Below are 6,550 nucleotides of genomic sequence, written 5' to 3'. Positions count from 1 at the left end.
AAAAAAAAAAAAAAAATCTCTCTTTGAACTGAGAAGACAGACTACAGAAATAAATGTATTAACATATACAAAGTACATGTGAAAGTGCTTCATAATGTACAGTATTTTCAAGCTCATGAATCTCTAAAATTCATTTTAAGTCTTTGTAATTGACCATTCAGAGAATGTTTTTGTTTTCTTTTGTTCAGCCATTTAACTCTGACCTATGAATCATTCAGGCATAAACAGGCTCCTAAACTCTGGGGATGAACCAGAATTGACACAAACAACTGTAGGATGAACAAAGTGATTCCCAAGTAGCTATTACCTGAATATCTGATGCATTTCTTAGGACTTGTGTTAGGGCTTGGCTGTTTTTTTGTTTTTTGTTTTTTTTTTCTATGGTTTGAAGGCATGACTTTCAGATATAGTCTGCTGGACTTTTTTTTTTTTTTATGCGTGACACTTTCTTTTGTCCTCTGCTTGTCCTTTTATTCCCCACATTTTTAAGCAAACACTGCCCAATATGCTGCCATAGCAAGGTACAAGGATTGGGCACAGGATAAATGCAAAAGCTAGTTTAAAACTTTTGGATGGTGCCTTACTTCAACAGTTGAATCGTGCAAGAAAAATAATCTGTTTATGTGATTCAGGTCAAAGTTTTGATTAATCGTCACAATAATTAAATAATCAGATATAAAATGCTTTAGTTGATTTTTTTTAAACCTGGTAAGAATTTAAAAATGCTCTTTAATAGAGAGATTTTTTTTTTCATTTCTTACCTGTCTTTTAATGAGACTGACGTTTAGATCAGTATCTTCATCAGCTTTGAATCTATTTTATGTGTCAATTGCCACACTATATAGTCTAATAGATAGACAGAAAGTGAAGTTGTATTATAGGCACTGAGCCAAAAGTCTGTCTGCATTGTCACATTCACACATATCTTATCTGCTCTGCACACAGCTCATTATCACCCAACATGTGTCACATCTGTCATGTCACCCACTCCTCACCCTCGCACCACTGTGCATGCTCAAACACACATGTACACAAAAACATCCTCCCTACTGACTTCCTGGAGCAGGATGTGGTGCCAACCATGGTAGAAAGAAAGAAAGAAAGAAAGAAAGAAAGAAAGAAAGAAAGAAAGAAAGAAAGAAAGAAAGAAAGAAAGAAAGAAAGAAAGAAAGAAAGAAAGAAAGAAAGATCAATGTGTTTACCTCTTAAAAAGAAAGATTATTGGATCTCCAATTAAACTGCACTTAAGTTGAATTTCCAAGACAGTTCAGCACAAACTTTAAAAACAACAATGTAGAAATCTATTCCCCTTTAATTAAAGTCTGTGTAATGGATTAAATCATGATCCTAACTAGAGTTAGCAATGAACCAAAGACTAATCCTGTTTCAGCAAACTCTGGCTACTTATTTAGAGCAAGTCAATGGCATGAACACACTGTTGCTGCACTAGTTAGAGTAACAGAAAAGCAACATCTGTAATTTTAGAAAACAAAGCTGGAAATCATTAGAACAGACAATTTGATGAATTTTGGACTTTTGGGTGAAGCTGTGAGCATTGCCACTGTTTATAGGTTTATTTTTCAGTTAAAGTGTATTTATTAAAGCCACTAGTTCAGCATTTCCAACAACTTATAAACAGAACAATTAACCTATTATACCTGTTTTATATAAGATGCTCACTTATGTTTATATTATAAAGTATACGTGTAATTGAACAACAGTGCCATGTACCTCTGATAGTATTATCATTAAAATATCAATAATATTATATCTTTAAAAGCTATTTTTTTATTTTACGAACATCCAACAGTAGCAACCAGATGTTTATGGCAAGAAATAAAACTCTTTAACATCTATATCACAATTACATTGCACTCTTTAATTGCTTAGTGGACTATAATGCATCAAGATTTTGAAAGAACTGACTATGCATATAAAGCAAATAGAATTTTGACAAACTTAAATTTATCAGCTCAAATGTGTGTTTTGAGACAAAAAAAGAAAAGTGCAATTTGTTTGTTTTGATGGTTTTAGATGTAAATTTGCATGAAGCATTTTCATTCTAACTACAAATGGATCATCTATGGTACATCTTAGGGAATATGTAAACAAAACGAAAAAAATCAGTTTTAAAAAAAATCTATAAAAAGTACCTGAAAGTGTTTGTTGGAAACCAAATTAACCTTCAGTTGTACTCTTTTATGTACAGTTTAGAAGAAATGTTTTAATTTCAAATATTTTAATCATTGATTAAATTATTTAGTGTGGATTTTTTTAATGTAAACATGTTTTAAAATGTCTAATTGTAGGATTCGAGCCTAAAGGACAGTTAATTTTGTTTAACATTTATTGTCTTTCAGCCTGTTTATTTTTCCCTGCAGACCCTCTGATGATGTTCTCACAAAGTGTTGTTGCACTCTATAATGACCCCACACACTCATATTCATGCATATGATTTAAGTCTGCCACAGAGGCGTCCCAGATGTCACAGCATCAGGAGAACTTTCCGTGGCCTGCCTCTTCACTGCTAATAGGAAATGTTCGCTAACATCTGCGGCCTCCATGCTTCTCCCTCTTGCTATCTCCCCAACTCTCTGTCTCCGAGCAGCAGAATAAATTGAATTAGAGCTCCACCACCCACTCTGCAGGATCTTGCAACCCACTGTCAGACAGTTAAACAGAGAGGAAGAGGGGAAGAAGACTAAACTGAGGAGAAGAATGACAAAAATCCCCACCGTCCAAATCCTTCAAGTCTCGTTACTCAGCTACAACATCCTGAAAGGGTTTAGCACGTTTTGGCATTATAGAACAGAAAAAGATCAAAAATAATGAGGGGGAAGAGAAAGAAATCAAGAAAAAGATAGATGCTTTTTGTTCTTGCACACAAGAAAACCATACTGATAGCCTCTTAAAGCTAATTGAAGATCAGTTGTAACTTTAGAACACCACCTCTTTCTTCTCATTATTTTATTTCTGAATACTATTCAAAACACAATCTGTAGCTCAAATGCCCAGTGATTTATCCTGAACCTAATGGCATGGCAAACAAGTCCTCACAGACGTAAATATGGGAGACTAACACAACCAAAATGGACTGAAAATCACCAGTTTCTCTCCCTCACTCATTTACCCACACTCTTTCCTGGTGGAGAGGGTGCATTTGCATAATGCCTCCATATCCACGGGCCATTAGCACCAGCATGAGTGGCTCATGTGCATAAATTTATTGCCTTGATCAATCAGTGCAAACTACTGTACCGGTACAAACTGATGAAATGAAATTCCAATACAACAGATAAAAAAGCTACAGAAAGGAGAGGAACAAAGTCTCCAATTTTTTTTGTCAGAAAATAAAAGGTTTTTCAATCCACAAACCTTCGGTGGCAGAAGGATGGGTTTGAGTGATTTCATTATTGATTAACTGCACATTATAATTAAATTACCAAGGACCTACCACAACTCTTTGCAACAATGTCTGTTTAAATGGCCATTTCACTGTCATGGTGATGATGTGCATTTCACCATGTCCACAACAAAGTTCATTTAAACATGATCATAATGGAAAAGCATTTCATTATCAGTGCAAAAGTCTGTGCTACCATGTTCTCATTCTATATTTCATGAGTTATGTCCAAAAAAAGAATGAGTCTCAGCCAAAAATGCTAAAATCTCCACTGCTCCTATTGGCAAAAAAATCCAATTTCTTTCTCTTGGCTGGAGGAGAATATTAAACTTTCCAGATTGTGAATGTTTCTGAAGAACATATGGAAAATTCGATGAAACAAAAAGGATTGTCTTTCAAAACCTAAGCAAATGCAGACGCAGATCACGTGTTTCACAAACCACATGGGCCAAAGATTTGCAAAAAAACATAATAATGCATTTGTAAGGCTTGTGGCTTCCATTGCTCTCTGTATAATATCTTTTTAAATTTCAGTCTCTTTATATTTCCTGCTCCAAGAAGGCATTTACAGCAGCCAAGTTCTTCCTGTGTATATTCTGAAAGTGGCTCAGAAAATGCACGCTGGGTAAAAATACTAGAGACAACAGAAGGTAAATAATTTAGTGCCAGAGTGGTAAAAGGCTTCAGAAAAGTAGTTACTGTTCAAATTTTCAATATGCTATTTTGTAGTTTCCTTCCACTTTATTGTATATATTTCAAATGAGATGTTACAAAATATACATACATGCTCCATATATATGCTAAAATACATTAAAAGGCACCAGCTTTCCACGGTGTCCAAACTAATTTGTAAGACGTGAATGGTGATGAATATCTTTGTCAGATTCCACACATGCTCTCTTTAGTTGCAAATGGCAGGTGGCTTCGGAAACACGGACAGACTGCGGACGCTGCAAAAGCTTCATCGCCATCGTCTAATTTTGTGCAGCCAACAAGGTGTGCAGCTGCTGTGCCACTGCGCGCGCGCACGAACCCAAATTCATCAGCTATTTCTGCATAAATACTCATACACAAACACGAGCACGGAAACTGTCTGCCCCATTCCCCATTCACCTTTAAAGGTGCAAAGTGCGGTCCACAAAAAAAGAGAGACAGCAGGCCTCTTAAGCAAGTGTGCGCTTAAAAAAATAAAAATAAAAATAAAAAAACAACCTGCACAGACATTCAGCAGGACAGCTGGAGACGCACAGCGTGCACAAGTTTTTTTTTTTTTTTTTTTTCATTCTCTGTGATAGCGCACCGCTCATGCGCATACGCGCGCGCGCACACAAACAAGTGGGCGCAGAGCTGCTGCTGAGATGTTGCACTGGAAGTAGTCTGCACCCCTGGATCCCTTTTAACTTAAATCAGGCTGACTTTTGACCGTGCAAGTGTCTCAGTGCTGGATTCCACACATACAGAGGCACCCAGTCTCTATCTCCCATCCAGCCTTACTCTGTCATCCCCCACCCCCACCCTCACCCCCCGCTAACACCCGCCCGCCCCGTTCCAGCATCCAGACTAAATGACTAGGCAATGAAATCAAGAAATAACTCTCTCACTCCTGAAAGAACCACCACTCCTCTGTTTCGATAGATAGATAGATAGATAGATAGATAGATAGATAGATAGATAGATAGATAGATAGATAGATAGATAGATAGATAGATAGATAGATAGATAGATAATCCTTATTTTGCGCGTAAAAGAAGAAGAATCGGTTACATTTACCTCAGATATGTTCCCTCTCCACTGAGTGTCAGGGCGCAGTTATTTCTCCAGAGCCCATCGTTATATTGACGCTTCTAGTTGTAACTCCACACAAATAGGTTCCAGATAAGAGAATAGCTCCCATGTATATTAATGTTGAGGTAATATCCTTCGGGTGGCCGTAAATTCCGTTTGGATTTAGAGTTCAATCCTTTCTTTCGGTAGGGGTGCGTCCGTTTTGCATTCTCACAGCGCCCAGCGACTACATCCTCCTCTTCTTCCTCCTCTTCTCTCTTTCTTACTCTCCCCCGTCTCTTTCTCTCCCGGATTCATCCCTCCATCCGCGGGGCGAGAGAAATACCATCCGGGAGAACAACTGGACTGATTCTCCCCGCACCCGTCTCGCTCCCTCTTTCTTTTTTCTTTCCCCACCTTTTCTCTTATTTTTTCTTTTCCTTGAGTCTTCTCCCCTCCTTCTTATTTCTGACACCTTGTGCAGGTGAAGCAGGAAAAATTCCAACAGAAGACAAAAATAAAAAAAAATATCCCAGGTGAAGAGGTGACGAGTCCAATTATTCCTTCTCTTTTCGTCTCCGGTGGGTTTGGTGGTTGATAAGCACTCTTAAAAACTCCATGAGTTCTTCCTTTACTTTGCTCGAGATGGTTAAATATTTTCTGTGAAGGGATTTGGGGATTTTCACTCCCTCTGCCTCCCTGATTCACGCTCCGAGTCTATGTTCGCGTCGCTCAGCCTCTGTTAACTCTGTGCGCCTCTTCAGCAGTTCACAATAGAATAGAATAGAATAGAATAGAATAGACTAGAATAGAATAGAATAGAATAGAATAGAATAGAATAGAACAGGGGCCAACGTCCCAGTGCAGCTGTCGTCCGGTTCCTGTCACACCGAGCTGAACGCACCAGACCCGCTGATCCTGCAGGGAGCCTCTACAGCACTGGTAATCCTCACACTGTGGCGGGCATGACCGGTGGAAAGTTTGAGCAAATCAAACAACATTACTTCCTGGTGAGAATTTCAAAATAAAGTCCATCAGTAAAACGCGCAATCTTCAACTTCTCTGAAATGTTTTACCTCTGAACCTGTAACAGAGTTCATAGAAACATAAAACTAAGAGTTTTGCAGAACCATCTTGTCTTTTTTTTTAAATCATCCCTATTCTGAGTAATTAAAAGAGTGTGATGCAATGATGTAATATTGCCGATATAGGATATGGAGATATTCTTCAGTAAAAGCAAATATAGTACATAACTAACACAGTAGTAGTTTTGTACTAACAACAGGATAACTAAAATGTCAAAAGACAAAACAAGTAGACCTCAGCAAGTCTGAGCTCAGTTAATGATGCAAAAATGAAATATTTTTAGAACAATGCCATTAG

General features: G+C 37.7%; 1 protein-coding gene across 2 annotated transcripts in view; it reads right to left on the bottom strand.

The window, feature by feature from the left end:
• Window positions 1-6,101, bottom strand: part of lrfn5a (leucine rich repeat and fibronectin type III domain containing 5a) — an 88,803-nt gene extending 82,702 nt beyond the window's left edge. For both annotated transcript variants that reach the window (XM_017426206.3, XM_017426205.3), the window contains exon 1: window positions 5,174-6,101. The gene's annotated coding sequence lies outside the window, so the exon portion shown is untranslated. The remainder of the gene's footprint in view (window positions 1-5,173) is intronic.
• Window positions 6,102-6,550: the final 449 nt, after the last annotated feature.

Source organism: Kryptolebias marmoratus, linkage group LG10 (assembly GCF_001649575.2).
Source record: "Kryptolebias marmoratus isolate JLee-2015 linkage group LG10, ASM164957v2, whole genome shotgun sequence".
In the NCBI taxonomy this organism is placed as follows: Eukaryota; Metazoa; Chordata; class Actinopteri; order Cyprinodontiformes; family Rivulidae; genus Kryptolebias; species Kryptolebias marmoratus.
The sequence above is the reverse complement of the archived record's forward strand: the minus strand, read 5'-3'. Positions and strand labels throughout refer to the sequence as shown.